We start from the raw sequence: 16,083 nt of genomic DNA, 5'->3' as shown, positions 1-16,083 counted from the left end.
AGATTACATTAGTAACACATGATGCTGTCATGGTTTAAAATCCTGCAGGGCAGCAAGGTCCCCCTGCTCAAGGCAGCACATGTCCAGGCCTGTTTGAAGTTCACCAGTGACCATCTGGATGATCCAGAGGAGGCATGGGAGAAGGTCATATGGTCAGATGAGACCAGAATAGAGCTTTTTGGAATCAACTCGCCCTCTCGGATGAATTCCTTTGTTTCACATGCTGCTCGAGACGGCGCACGTTGCTTTATCAACATTTTTTCTGGACCTGTGAGGAATATCCGAGTGGACACTTACAAATGGTTTTCAACACGGAGGTGTTTTTCCTGTCGCGACCCCCCGCGGTCGGGTCCGGCCCGACATGCGACTCTGCCCGCACATTCTTTCATTACAAAATGTCCGTTAACAATGGAATGTACGAATAAACTCCTCATGCCAACTTCTGCTGAAAGTTCTCTGTTCTCTGATGACTTCCTGGGTCAACAGAGCCTGAAATGTGGAAGTTTTCAACTTGAAACGGTGAGACGCTGCCGCCTCGAAGCGCAGATCGGCGTCAGGCACCGTGGGCCATCCTTACAGCGACACTACCAGACCAAAATCTCTCATCAGCCGTTAAAATTTTTACTGAAAACTTGCTGAATTTATCGAATGGTGTCCACTCAGTTGTGCCTTACAGTTTTGAAAAAAATTTTGATCAAACAAAGCAGCAGTCTGAGCCATTCCTAAACAATGAAAAAATGACGAGAGGGTGGGCCACTCCTCACTCAAAGACTGCCCACAGGCGAATGACGTAACCGACAGGCGTGAAAAAACTCTCGCATGCCCACAAGGGTTCAAGCATGTCTGATGTAATCACACGTGATTCAAATTCATATGGTTTTTGAAAAAAATAATAAGGTCGGATACTTTTCTAATAGACCTCGTATATATATATATATAAAATCCCAATTCCAATGAAGTTGGGACGTTGTGTAAAATGTAAATAAAAACAGAATACAATGATTTGCAAATCCTCTTCAACCTATATTCAATTGAATACACCACAAAGACAAGATATTTAATGTTCAAATTGATAAACTTAATAATAATCTGGTAACTTGATAATCTGGTTATTGGCGACTCTGTTTTGAGAAATGTGAAGTTAGCGACACCAGCAACCATAGTCAATTGTCTTCCGGGGGTCAGAGCAGGCGACATTGAAGGAAATTTGAAACTGCTGGCTAAGGCTAAGCGTAAATTTGGTAAGATTGTAATTCACGTCGGCAGTATTGACACCCGGTTACGCCAATCGGAGGTCACTAAAATTAACATTAAATCGGTGTGTAACTTTGCAAAAACAATGTCGGACTCTGTAGTTTTCTCTGGGCCCCTCCCCAATCGGACCGGGAGTGACATGTTTAGCCGCATGTTCTCCTTGAATTGCTGGCTGTCTGAGTGGTGTCCAAAAAATGAGGTGGGCTTCATAGATAATTGGCAAAGCTTCTGGAGAAAACCTGGTCTTGTTAGGAGAGACGGCATCCATCCCACTTTGGATGGAGCAGCTCTCATTTCTAGAAATCTGGCCAATTTTCTTAAATCCTCCAAACCGTGACTATCCAGGGTTGGGACCAGGAAGCAGAGTTGTAGTCTTACACACCTCTCTGCAGCTTCTCTCCCCCTGCCATCCCCTCATTACCCCATCCCCGTAGAGACGGTGCCTGCTCCCAGACCACCAATAACCAGCAAAAATCTATTTAAGCATAAAAATTCAAAAAGAAAAAATAATATAGCACCTTCAACTGCACCACAGACTAAAACAGTTAAATGTGGTCTATTAAACATTAGGTCTCTCTCTTCTAAGTCCCTGTTGGTAAATGATATAATAATTGATCAACATATTGATTTATTCTGCCTTACAGAAACCTGGTTGCAGCAGGATGAATATGTTAGTTTAAATGAGTCAACACCCCCGAGTCACACTGTCAGAACGCTCGTAGCACGGGCCGAGGCAGAGGATTACCAGCAATCTTCCATTCCAGCTTATTAATTAATCAAAAACCCAGACAGAGCTTTAATTCATTTGAAAGCTTGACTCTTAGTCTTGTCCATCCAAATTGGAAGTCCCAAAAACCAGTTTTATTTGTTATTATCTATCGTCCACCTGGTCGTTACTGTGAGTTTCTCTGTGAATTTTCAGACCTTTTGTCTGACTTAGTGCTTAGCTCAGATAAGATAATTATAGTGGGCGATTTTAACATCCACACAGATGCTGAGAATGACAGCCTCAACACTGCATTTAATCTATTATTAGACTGTATTGGCTTTGCTCAAAAAGTAAATGAGTCCACCCACCACTTTAATCATATCTTAGATCTTGTTCTGACTTATGGTATGGAAATAGAAGACTTAACAGTATTCCCTGAAAACTCCCTGCTGTCTGATCATTTCTTAATAACATTTACATTTACTCTGATGGACTACCCAGCAGTGGGGAATAAGTTTCATTACACTAGAAGTCTTTCAGAAAGCGCTGTAACTAGGTTTAAGGATATGATTCCTTCTTTATGTTCTCTAATGCCATATACCAACACAGTGCAGAGTAGCTACCTAAACTCTGTAAGTGAGATAGAGTATCTCGTCAATAGTTTTACATCCTCATTGAAGACAACTTTGGATGCTGTAGCTCCTCTGAAAAAGAGAGCTTTAAATCAGAAGTGCCTGACTCCGTGGTATAACTCACAAACTCGTAGCTTAAAGCAGATAACCCGTAAGTTGGAGAGGAAATGGCGTCTCACTAATTTAGAAGATCTTCACTTAGCCTGGAAAAAGAGTCTGTTGCTCTATAAAAAAAGCCCTCCGTAAAGCTAGGACATCTTTCTACTCATCACTAATTGAAGAAAATAAGAACAACCCCAGGTTTCTTTTCAGCACTGTAGCCAGGCTGACAAAGAGTCAGAGCTCTATTGAGCTGAGTATTCCATTAACTTTAACTAGTAATGACTTCATGACTTTCTTTGCTAACAAAATTTTAACTATTAGAGAAAAAATTACTCATAACCATCCCAAAGATGTATCGTTATCTTTGGCTGCTTTCAGTGATGCCGGTATTTGGTTAGACTCATTCTCTCCGATTGTTCTGTCTGAGTTATTTTCATTAGTTACTTCATCCAAACCATCAACATGTTTATTAGACCCCATTCCTACCAGGCTGCTCAAGGAAGCCCTACCATTATTTAATGCTTCGATCTTAAATATGATCAATCTATCTTTGTTAGTTGGCTATGTACCACAGGCTTTTAAGGTGGCAGTAATTAAACCATTACTTAAAAAGCCATCACTTGACCCAGCTATCTTAGCTAATTATAGGCCAATCTCCAACCTTCCTTTTCTCTCAAAAATTCTTGAAAGGGTAGTTGTAAAACAGCTAACTGATCATCTGCAGAGTAATGGTCTATTTGAAGAGTTTCAGTCAGGTTTTAGAATTCATCATAGTACAGAAACAGCATTAGTGAAGGTTACAAATGATCTTCTTATGGCCTCGGACAGTGGACTCATCTCTGTGCTTGTTCTGTTAGACCTCAGTGCTGCTTTTGATACTGTTGACCATAAAATTTTATTACCGAGATTAGAGCATGCCATAGGTATTAAAGGCACTGCGCTGCGGTGGTTTGAATCATATTTGTCTAATAGATTACAATTTGTTCATGTACATGGGGAATCTTCTTCACAGATTAGGGTTAATTATGGAGTTCCACAAGGTTCTGTGCTAGGACCAATTTTATTCACTTTATACATGCTTCCCTTAGGTAGTATTATTAGACGGTATTGCTTAAATTTTCATTGTTACGCAGATGATACCCAGCTTTATCTATCCATGAAGCCAGAGGACACACACCAATTAGCTAAACTGCAGGATTGTCTTACAGACATAAAGACATGGATGACCTCTAATTTCCTGCTTTTAAACTCAGATAAAACTGATGTTATTGTACTTGGCCCCACAAATCTTAGAAACATGGTGTCTAACCAGATCCTTACTCTGGATGGCATTGCCCTGGCCTCTAGTAATACTGTGAGAAATCTTGGAGTCATTTTTGATCAGGATATGTCATTCAAAGCGCATATTAAACAAATATGTAGGACTGCTTTTTTGCATTTACGCAATATCTCTAAAATCAGAAAGGTCTTGTCTCAGAGTGATGCTGAAAAACTAATTCATGCATTTATTTCCTCTAGGCTGGACTATTGTAATTCATTATTATCAGGTTGCCCTAAAAGTTCCCTAAAAAGCCTTCAGTTAATTCAAAATGCTGCAGCTAGAGTACTGACGGGGACTAGAAGGAGAGAGCATATCTCACCCATATTGGCCTCTCTTCATTGGCTTCCTGTTAATTCTAGAATAGAATTTAAAATTCTTCTTCTTACTTATAAGGTTTTGAATAATCAGGTCCCATCTTATCTTAGGGACCTCGTAGTACCATATCACCCCAATAGAGCGCTTCGCTCTCAGACTGCAGGCTTACTTGTAGTTCCTAGGGTTTGTAAGAGTAGATTGGGAGGCAGAGCCTTCAGCTTTCAGGCTCCTCTCCTGTGGAACCAGCTCCCAATTCAGATCAGGGAGACAGACACCCTCTCTACTTTTAAGATTAGGCTTAAAACTTTCCTTTTTGCTAAAGCTTATAGTTAGGGCTGGATCGGGTGACCCTGAACCATCCCTTAGTTATGCTGCTATAGACGTAGACTGCTGGGGGGTTCCCATGATGCACTGTTTCTTTCTCTTTTTGGCTCTGTATGCACCACTCTGCATTTAATCATTAGTGATCGATCTCTGCTCCCCTCCACAGCATGTGTTTTTCCTGGTTCTCTCCCTCAGCCCCAACCAGTCCCAGCAGAAGACTGCCCCTCCCTGAGCCTGGTTCTGCTGGAGGTTTCTTCCTGTTAAAAGGGAGTTTTTCCTTCCCACTGTAGCCAAGTGCTTGCTCACAGGGGGTCATTTTGACCGTTGGGGTTTTACATAATTATTGTATGGCCTTGCCTTACAATACAAAGCGCCTTGGGGCAACTGTTTGTTGTGATTTGGCGCTATATAAAAAAAAAATTGATTGATTGATTGATTGATTGATAAACTTCCAGGTTTTGGAGCAACACATTCTGCCATCCAAGCAATGTCTTTTTCAGGGACGTCTCTGCTTATTTCAGAAAGACAATGCCAAGCTACATTCTGCACGTTACAACAGCGTGCCTTCATAGTAAAAGAGTGCAGGTACTAGACTGGCCTGCCTGCAGTCCAGACCTGTCACCCATTGAAAATGTGTGGCGCATTATGAAGCCCAAAATACGACAATGGAGACCCAGACTGTTGAACAACTGACGTCATACATCAAGCACAAATGGGAAAGAATTCCAACTACAGAGCTTCAACAATTAGTGTCCTCAGTTCCCAAACACTATTGAGTGTTGTTAGAAGGAAAGGTGATGTAACACAGTGGTAAACATACCACTGTCCCAGGTTTTTTGAAACGTGTTGCAGGCATCCATTTCAAAATGCGCAAATATTTGCACAAAACATTAAAGTTTATCAATTTGAACATTAAATATCTTGTCTTTGTGGTGTATTCAATTGAATATAGGTTGAAGAGGATTTGCAAATCATTGTATTCTGTTTTTATTTACATTTTACACAACGTCCCAACTTCATTGGAATTGGGATTATATATATATATATATATATATATATATATATATATATATATATATATACGAGGTCTATTAGAAAAGTATCCGACCTTATTTTTTTCAAAAACCATATGAATTTGAATCACGTGTGATTACATCAGACATGCTTGAACCCTCGTGGGCATGCAAGAGTTTTTTTCATGCCCTGTCGGTTACGTCATTCGCCTGTGGGCAGTCTTTGAGTGAGGAGTGGCCCACCCTCTCGTCGTTTTTTCATGTTTAGGAATGGCTCAGAGACTGCTGCTTTGTTTGATCAAAATTTTTTTCAAAACTGTAAGGCACAACTGAGTGGACACCATTCGATAAATTCAGCAAGTTTTCAGTAAAAATTTTAACGGCTGATGAGAGATTTTGGTCTGGTAGTGTCGCTGTAAGGATGGCCCACGGTGCCTGACGGCGATCTGCGCTTCGAGGCGGCAGCGTCTCACCGTTTCAAGTTGAAAACTTCCACATTTCAGGCTCTGTTGATCCAGGAAGTCATCAGAGAACAGAGAACTTTCAGCAGAAGTCGGCATGAGGAGTTTATTCGTACATTCCATTGTTAACGGACATTTTGTAATGAAAGAACGTGCGGACAGAGTCGCATGTCGGGCCGGACCTGACCGCGGGGGGTCGCGACAGGAAAAAACACCTCCGTGTTGAAAACCATTTGTAAGTGTCCACTCGGATATTCCTCACAGGTCCAGAAAAAATTGTTGATAAGCAACGCGCGCCGTCTCGAGCAGCATGTGAAACAAAGGAATTCAGCCGAGAGGGCGAGTTGATTCCAAAAGCTCTATCTGGTCTCATCTGACCATATGACCTTCTCCCATGCCTCCTCTGGATCATCCAGATGGTCACTGGTGAACTTCAAACGGGCCTGGACATGTGCTGCCCTGCAGGATTTTAAACCATGACAGCATCATGTGTTACTAATGTAATCTTTGTGACTGTGGTCCCAGCTCTCTTCAGGTCATTGACCGGGTCCTCCTGTGTAGTTCTGAGCTTTCTCAGAATCATCCTTACACCACAAAGTGACATCTTGCATGGATTCCCAGACCGAGGGAGACTTACAGTCATCTTGTGTTTCTAACACTTTCTAGTAAATATCATAACAGTTGTTGTCTTCTACCAAGCTGCTTGCCTGTTGTCCTGTAGTCCATCCCAGCCTTGTGCAGGTCTACAGTTTTGTCCTTGGTGTCCTTAGACAGCTCTTTGGTCTTGGCTATGGTGGACAGGTTGGAGTGTGATTGATTGAGTGTGTGAACAGGTATCTTTTATACAGGTAACAAGTTCAAACAGGTGCAATTAATACACGTAAAGAGTGCAGATGGACCCTTTCAGCATTGATGATGCATCACAAATGTGTAAGTTGCCCATGCCATGGGCACTAAGACACCCCCATACCATCACAGATGCTGGCTTTTGAACTTTGCTCTGGTAACAATCTGGATGGTCTTTTCCCTCTTTTTCTGGAGGACACGACGTCCATAGTAAGTCCCTTCGGCTGCTCCCTTATTTGCACTCGGGGTCGCCACAGCAGATCCAAGGTGGATCTGCATGTTGATTTTGGCACAGGATTTACGCCGGATTGCCCTTCCTCGACGCAACTCCACCATGGCAGGGGTGGGATTGAACCCAGAACCCTCCGAACTGAAACCAAGTGCATTACCCACTTGGCCACCACCCTGCAAGGACACCGGACGTCCATGATTTCCAAAAAAACAATTCGACATGTGGACTCATCAGACCACAGCACACTTTTCGACTTTGCCATCTGTCCATTTCCAAATGGCTCTGGCCCAGAGAAGGCAGAGCGTTTCTGGATGTTGTTGATGTTTGGCTTTCGCTTTGCATGGTAGAGTTTTAACTTGCAACTTGTAGGACATAGCAAACAAACTGTGTTAAATTGACCAACAGTTTTTCTGAAGTGTTCCTGAGCCCACTCGGTAAGATCTTTTACACAATGATCTCGGTTTTTATGCATACTGCCACCGAGGATCGAAGGTCATGGGCGTTCAATGTTGGTTTTCGGCCTTGCTGCATACATGTAGAAAGTTCTCCAGATTCTCTGAAACTTCTGATTATATTATGGACTGTAGATGATGGAATCCCTAAATTTCTTCCAATTGAACATTGAGAAACATTGTACTTAAACTGTTGGACTATTTTTTCATGCAGTTGTTCACAAAGTGGTGATCCTCGCCCCATCTTTGCTTGTGAATGGCTGAGACTTTTGGGGATGCTCCTTTTATACCCAATCATGTGTGTCCTCAGTTCCCAAATGCTTATTGAGTGTTGTTAGAAGGAAAGATGATTTAACACAGTGGTAAACATACCACTGTCCCAGCTTTTTTTGAAACGTGTTGCAGGCATCCATTTCAAAATGAGCAAATATTTGCACAAAAACAGTAACGTTTATCAGTTTGAACATTAATACGAGGGCTGTCAATAAAGTATAGGTCCTTTTTATTTTTTTCAAAAACTATATGGATTTCATTCATATGTTTTTACGTCAGACATGCTTGAACCCTCGTGCGCATGCGTGAGTTTTTCCACGCCTGTCGGTGACGTCATTCGCCTGTGAGCACTCCTTGTGGGAGGAGTCGTCCAGCCCCTCGTCGGAATTCCTTTGTCTGAGAAGTTGCTGAGAGACTGGCGCTTTGTTTGATCAAATGAAAGACGTGTGGACGGGTCCGCGCGTCGGGACGCAGCCGGCGCGGTGCGGCGGCACAGGAAAAACACCTCCGTGTTGATAACCATTTGTAAAATCCAGGCGGCTTTTGATGGCTTTCAGTGGAGTGAGTATATGAGAAATTGTCTAACAGCTGGACATGTTCCAACTTGTCCTTAAGGCTTCCAACAGAGGTTTTTCCTGTGGCGGAGCGTCGCAGCGGCTGCGAGCTGATGCTGCAATCCGCCCGCACGTCTTTCATTAAAAAAATCTCCTTTAACAGTGGAATATCCGGATAAAATGCTGAAACCGACTTCTTCTGAAACTTCTCTGTTCTCTCACGATGTCCTGCATCAATAGAGCCTGAAATGTGGAGGTTTTCAGCTTGAAACAGGCTGACGACGGGCCTGAGAGCGCTGCGCGACGTCCCGCTCTGTGGGAAGTCCTTAAAGCGACAGTATCACCTCAAAATTTCTCATCAGCTGTTAAAATTTTCACCGAAAACCAGCTTAATTTTTCGAACCGTGTCCACTTCGATGTGTCTCACAGGTTTAGAAAAAATTTTGATCAAACAAAGCGCCAGTCTCTCAGCAACTTCTCAGACAAAGGAATTCCGACGAGGGGCTGGACGACTCCTCCCACAAGGAGTGCTCACAGGCGAATGACGTCACCGACAGGCGTGGAAAAACTCATGCATGCGCACGAGGGTTCAAGCATGTCTGACTTAAAAACATATGAATGAAATCCATATAGTTTTTGAAAAAAATAAAAAGGACCTATACTTTGACAGACCTCGTATCTTGTCTTTGTGGTGTATTCAACTCAATATAGGTTGAATTGGATTTGCAAATCATTGTATTCTGTTTTAATTTATATTTTACACTTTACACAATGTCCCAACTTCACTGGAATTGGGGTTGTGTGTGTGTGTGTGTGTGTGTGTGTGTGTGTGTGTGGTGGTGTGTGTGGTGTGTGTGTGTGTGGTGTGTGTGGTGTGTGTATATATGTGTGTGTGTAAGGTTGGGTAGGATTACTTTGAAATATAATCCAAAAGTAATCAGATTACAAGTAATCCAAATGTATGTACATACATGTAATCCACATGTATTCTTTTAAAGTAATCCTACCCAACCTTGTATATATGGAGGTAGATTGGATTGGTTGTTGTACCATGGAGGTGGGGGGGAGTCCGCTGTGGTAAATAAATAAAAGTAAATAAATATAAGTATTGAGTATAGAAGTAATGGAAGTAATAAAGATACCCGAAAATAAATGTAATAAATGTAACGAAATGTAACTGGAACACAACTTTAATATAAAAGCAGCGAAACCATAACTGAAATAAACAATAACTGAAATAAAGCCATAACTGAAATAAATGGATAAAGCTAAAGTAAAAATAAGTACATTTAAAGTTAAATAAAAGCCTAAGTAACTAAATATAAAGCTAATGAAATAACTGAATTTTCCATTCGTGTTGTAATATAAATTAAAATATTTTTAAGATAATCTGTTTTACTTCAAAACATTACTTATGACATAAAGTTTTGTCCAAACTGGATATCCAATTCTTTCTTTTAAGACAGAGGAGGAATAACGCATCAAATCCTTAAATTTGAAAAGCCTTAACCAGAAAATGCTTGTTTGATAAATGACTCGATGGCGATGGTTGGTTATCGAATAATCAATCGTTCGTCTGGAGGCCCAGCCGCAGAGCAGCGTGGGCTGCTGCTTTGTCGCAGCCGCTCGGCTGACTGTCTCTCAGTTTGAGCCCCTGACTGGACACGGACACAAACTAATTATCTTTGTCTTCTGCTTGTTAATTACCAACAACACAACGGCAGCGGATAATTTATGTGGGTGGGTGAGAGTAGGGGTCTGCTGTCAGCGTGAACAGGCGCAGAGACTGTGAGAGCCGAACGAGAAGAACTCGCTCTGCCAGCCGCCGGGAGCCGCCAGCTCCCCGGCCGCTGGCACCGAAGGAGCCGGCTAGCTAGGTAGCTAGCTGGCGGGCTGGTGTTGGACCATCCATTCAGCAAGAAAAGGTCGGATATGTCACATCAGCTCCACTTGTATCTTTTACCACACAAATTTTCGTGAATTTTCAATTTTCAGCATATTAATGACAGGCTGTTAGCAAGCTAACCTGTCCCGAGGATGGCTGGCGAAACAGAACAGAAAATGTAGAATTTATTTTTCATCTTACTTCGTAGTCTAATTATTGGTTTTCGTCACTGCCTTCAAAATCCTCTACGGATTGTTTTTGTATTTGCTATCCCTGAATTGTCATTGCCAAACAGCTAACGTTAGCTAACCTACTGCTAGCCGGTGTGGAGATATAATACACACAAATATATATATATATATATAATGCACAACAGTGTTTTAATTTTCTGTCACTCTAACACTTATTTCAGTGACTGTGTGAACTGAAGATGGATTGAAACATGGAAGCTGGAACCGTCCCATCAAAATAAGAGAGCTGCTCCTCTCAGGTTAACATTACCAATATTCTCTCTCTCTCTCACAAAGTGCTGCAAATATTATTAAAAAAGTTTTTTTTTAATTCATTGTATAATCAAGAATTAAAAAGACTAATTTGGGCTCACATTGCCACACTGTCCATATTCAAATATACAGTAGTGTTTATCAGAATATGTTGTCTATGCAAACTAAAATATTTTAAAATACTTGTCTTGTTTGGGCACACAATGATTTCACCTTGGCTATTTTTACCGAGCTGTTCTTTTTAGTGGTTGTTGTTGTTTAAAAATATGTATTTCTTTAAATTTATGGAACCATATTGAACCACCTACATGCTAGTTTTACACAAGTTCTGGTCTTGCATGTGCGTCTTGAGAATTTCTAATTTAGAATGTTTTCATTGTTAAATGAAACAACTGCATTAAATGGTGTCGTACTACCCAGGCAGTGCTATTGAAGAAGCCGATGTTAGCAAACTGACATTAAGCTTGTCTCCCATTAGCAATTTTTTTTGATAGCCAGTTGTCTGTGATTTTAACAAAATAAATAAAAATGGGATAACCCATTGATGCCTGAAATCATGTAATCTGTGCTTAAACTGGGTGGCTGGTCACTAGAGGGTGCACCCTGCCTCCCCCTCAAATTATTGAGAAAAGTAATATACTCACTCACTCATCTTCAACTGCTTACTTAAGGGTCATGGGGGTGGGGGGTGTCGCTGGAACAGAAAAGAAATACTGGACAACATAATTAATAAATAAAAAATAAGTATGTTTTTTCAGAGTATAAATGTGCCTGTCAGTATCAGTATGCATTTAAATGTGTTCCAACCTTCATTGTTTTATTGATGTCTTTTCATTTTGGTTAACAAGAGTAAAGCCCGCTATCCACCGCGCAAATGAAAGTCTATGGAACGTCGTAAACTTTTCACAATCATGCAACCTGAGACTGATGTGTTTTATTTATTTTTTTATTTTGACCATATAACTTTCTTTCAGGGGCGCAGCTATATTCGAGATGATAATAATGATAATGAAAATGTGATTTGACAGTGAGTCTCTCAAATAAGAAGTACCTTGTTTTCTGCAGTATTTATCGCTTTGTTTTTTTTATTCCCCCCCCCCAGAGGTTGGGAGGTCTTGCGACTTAGACTTATCCCCTAGTGCTACTTATATCCAGACAAATCATGCATTTATTGTTAATAATAGTAACAATAATTAGAATCACTATTTAAATAGGGCTTTCCCAGGAATCAAAGCACTAACAAAATAAACTGTAATAATAAAAGAATAAGCAGAAATAATAAAGGATTATTAACTGACGAGAGGTCTGTATGGGCAAATATCAGACTGAGGTGTAAGTACGGACTGAGCGTTGGTGAGGTCTGTGTGAAAACACTAAGGTCTGATATCCCCGTACAGACTGAGCAAGCAAGATATAGTTTTTATATGGTTGTTTTATATATATAAACACACAAACTTACAGTCTCACCTGAATATACTGCTGATGGTGTTGCACTTTCTTCACGTCCATGACTTGCTCACAGATGGTCCGGTTGTTAGCTGGTAAGCTTTCAATATGTGTGTGTTTTTTTTCTGATGCTGTTATTTATGTATCATGTACATGCCCAACTTCGTTTTTCTAATTGTGCTTTTAGCTTCCTGGTTTGTAACAGAAATATGCATTGCGGACAGATTGTCATGGAAACTGGTCCGGATATGGGAAAATATCCGACCGGTAATCAGTCAATCAGTGCGCATAGCATCGCAGCCATATTATCAGTTATCAAGTTCATACACCTACACCACCGTACACCCTTCGGCCTCGGTGTATGGTTTAGTCAGGGTGTAAAAAGCCATATTCATTGGTGAACAACTTGATAATTTTATCATATACCTATAAATGATAAATGTTGTATGGTTTTCTAAAGGGTGTAAAAAGCCATATTCATTGGTGAACAACTTGATAACGATTTTATCATATACAGTGGTCCTTCATTTATCGCGATAGGCGAAATCTGCGAAGTAGTCAGTGTTTTTTTACAATTATTATAGATGTTTTAAGGCTGTAACACCCTCACTACACACTTTATACACTTTTCTCAAACAAGCATTAACATTTTCTCACTTTTCTGTCCTGTGTAACCACTCAAAGTTCAAACGTTAGTAGAAAAAAGTAGAACGTTTTCCTATAAATAATTATGATGGCTTTTAGAACTAACAAATTTTTTTAACGATCAACCTACGAGGTTAGACACGTAAGAAATTATGAATAGTGACTCACCAGTATTTCACAGTTCCTCTGACCACGCCTCTTCGTCGTGGCGCCGCTCCGCTCCTGATTGGCTGATTACTCGGGTGGTATGAAAAATATTATCCATCCGCGAAAAGGGTGTATTACTATTTATTCTTTAGTGTTTTATCCAATCTTATTGGCGTATCATTTATAGGTATATGATATAATACAGAGTGCACTTCAACAATAGACAAAAATCCCACATTTAAGAGCTGATGATACAGAAAACAGGTGTGACTTATACTCCACTGCAATTTATCCTCTGGTATGACTTATACCTCAGAAAGTACAGTACTTGTTTCTAGTTGACTAGTCATCTTCGTACAATTGTGAGCATAAGTGTTTGGGATGTTATTTCTTTCTTTCTTTGTTTTTTAGTCATTTTTGATATGTGGCCACTACTGAATTAGGACTGCAACTGATGATTATTAATTATCAATTAATCTGTAGGTTATTTTCTCTACTGTATCAATTAGTTATTTGGCCCATAAAAGTCAGAAAATGCTGAAAATGTCTTTCAGATTTTCTCAAAGTCCAAGATGTTGTCTTCAAGTGTCTTGTTATATTCACAAAACAAAGATGTTCAGTTTACTGTACGATAGGTGTTAAGAAACCGAAAAATCCTAGGCAGCTGAGACATCCCCTTATAGTCGAGTTACAATTCTCCTTTCCAGAATTTGTGGCCAGTTTTGGAAATGCACAAGCTTCTGATTTGATTTATCCTTTAATATTGTGTGGTACATGTGGTGGATAAACTGACAAATATATTTTATTTCGTCAAACACTTGTGGCTCAGTCTTTCAGGTTGACAAACATGGACTAGGCAGGTTTATAGTTAAAACTACTGTTGATTGATTTTCTGCAAACTAAGGATTTAATTATTTCACCATTGTCTGTATCCTGGTTTTGGAACTAACCATCACAACAAGGTAGTTTTTGTTCTTTGTTTGATTGATCTTGTAAATTGCTGTGATTATTTTTTGCTCAAATCAATCACTGTTTCATGAGTAAACTTAAAACCACTTTGTCTTGTAATATAGTACAACTGGAAGCATATTGGTTGTTAGTGAGGCCGACGTGGGACTTTGAGGCCTGAGATTTATGGCCTAGTTGTAATTGTTTCAGTTTTCAAAGCAAGCTTGTGTCTCAGCCAGCATCCACCCTCGCCTACTTCCTGTTTTTTGAGGACGCTTCCTCTTTTGTCCAAAAGTGCTTTGCAGCATCCTGATCAGGGTCACAGATTAGAGATCTGCCTCAGTGTGTGCTTTGTTTTAAATTCTTTGTGAGTGAAAATTTTGTTTCCTCCTCATTAATATGACAATAATGCCATACTAATAAAAATAATAAGGCAATAATGAACTAATTAATTGCAATAAAAACACTGAACCCAGAAAAACATTTTCAGCTTGTGGCAAGCTACTTTTTTATGACAAAATAAAGCCAACCAAATGTTTTTGTTTTCGTTTTTAAGTTGATAAATACATACTTCACATTATATCTGTAATACTACTGGGTTGGGTTAAAGTGCAAGTGTACCACAATTTACTTTATTCATGTGCTTTTCAGTGAGTGACTCAGTAGCTCGGTGGATTTATTTTTATTTTATTTTTTTATTTTTTCTCCTCAGCGGTGCCAACTTCATGCAATGGCAAAACTACTTATTTTGACTACAGTTCTTTTATTTTACATATGCTGGACCTGTGATTTTCTTTCAGGTTGCACTCTGCAGCTAATCTGTGTGACTGATCAGGGAGACAAACAGGACGATGCCTCCCAGTGGAGCAAAGTGGTCTCTATTTTGGAGGTATTCCACTCTTGGATGGCCTTTTTGAGTTCCCACTTTGCCCCCACAAAATTGGTCCCATTGTCTGAACGCAACTCTGACACTTGGCCTCTTCTTGCGATGAATCTACGGAGTGCGTGTATGAAAGAGTCAGGGTCAAGGGATGCTGCAACCTCCAAATGGATAGCTTGAATAGTTAAACAGGTAAAGATGCGCCATATCTCTTCCCAGTAACTCTTCCACGCTTGACTTCAAAGGACCAAAATAGAATCCTTTTGCTCAGACTTGCCTTGAAGCTCACCATAATTTTGTGAAGCTGTTGTTTCTGTTGGTTGTCACTGGTGGATGGCCCGATCTCTGATCTTTGCTCCTTTCTCTTCTTTGCTAAACACAGCAATGTGTCTTTCACCTTGAGGATCCATGCTACAGCTTTCTTAAGGTGGGTCCATGAGGAATAATGCTCTGTTAATTGTGTCATAGCATTCATGCTTTGTGTCAGTGCAACACATTGACTGCTGCATTTCTCTTAACTCAGGATCTACTGCTGTGAGGTCTTTCAGGTGATCTGGGTTTTCTGGCCAGCTTTCAGATGACGCTGTGAGAAAGTCTGGTCCCGAAATCCAGGTTCGGTTTTGCACAAAGGCCTCTACTTTCTGTCCTCTCGAAGCATAATCGGCTGGATTTAAACCTGAGCTGACGTGCCTCCACTGAGACCCTGAAGATATCTTCAGTATTTCTGACACGCGGTTGGCCACAATGTGCGGAACCTTGTCCTCTCATTGTTAACATATTTCAGCACAGATGTACTGTCTGTCCAGACACAGAGTCTGCAAGCTGCAGCTGAAGCTCTCTTCTTAACATCTGTCCATCATCCAGCCATGGTTGCTACTGTTAGCTCCAGGTGAGGAATGGTAGTAGGCTTGAGTGGCGCAACCCTAGCCTTTCCCATTACAAAGGCACAATGGACCTGGTTGGTACTGTTTTGCTGGACAAGGTAGGTCACTGTTCCATAGCCCTCCTCACTACACACAGAATGATGAAGCTGAGAAAGTGATGGATCTCCAAAATGTATGGGTTTGAAACACCTGTCCACTCCAAAGTCGGCTAGCAGCTGAAGTTGCTGTATCCAGTTAGACCACTGCTGAGCAAAATG

The 16,083-nt window shown here is 40.6% G+C and overlaps 1 long non-coding RNA gene across 1 annotated transcript; it reads left to right on the top strand.

Moving 5' to 3' along the window:
- Positions 1–10,251: 10,251 nt before the first annotated feature.
- Positions 10,252–14,924, top strand: LOC117519521. Its single transcript, XR_004563323.1, has 3 exons — positions 10,252–10,413; positions 10,786–10,863; positions 14,863–14,924. It is a non-coding gene; the product is annotated as an uncharacterized LOC117519521 (long non-coding RNA).
- Positions 14,925–16,083: the final 1,159 nt, after the last annotated feature.

This window comes from Thalassophryne amazonica, chromosome 10 (assembly GCF_902500255.1).
Source record: "Thalassophryne amazonica chromosome 10, fThaAma1.1, whole genome shotgun sequence".
Classification (NCBI taxonomy): Eukaryota; Metazoa; Chordata; class Actinopteri; order Batrachoidiformes; family Batrachoididae; genus Thalassophryne; species Thalassophryne amazonica.
This window is presented reverse-complemented; position numbering and strand designations above follow the sequence as displayed.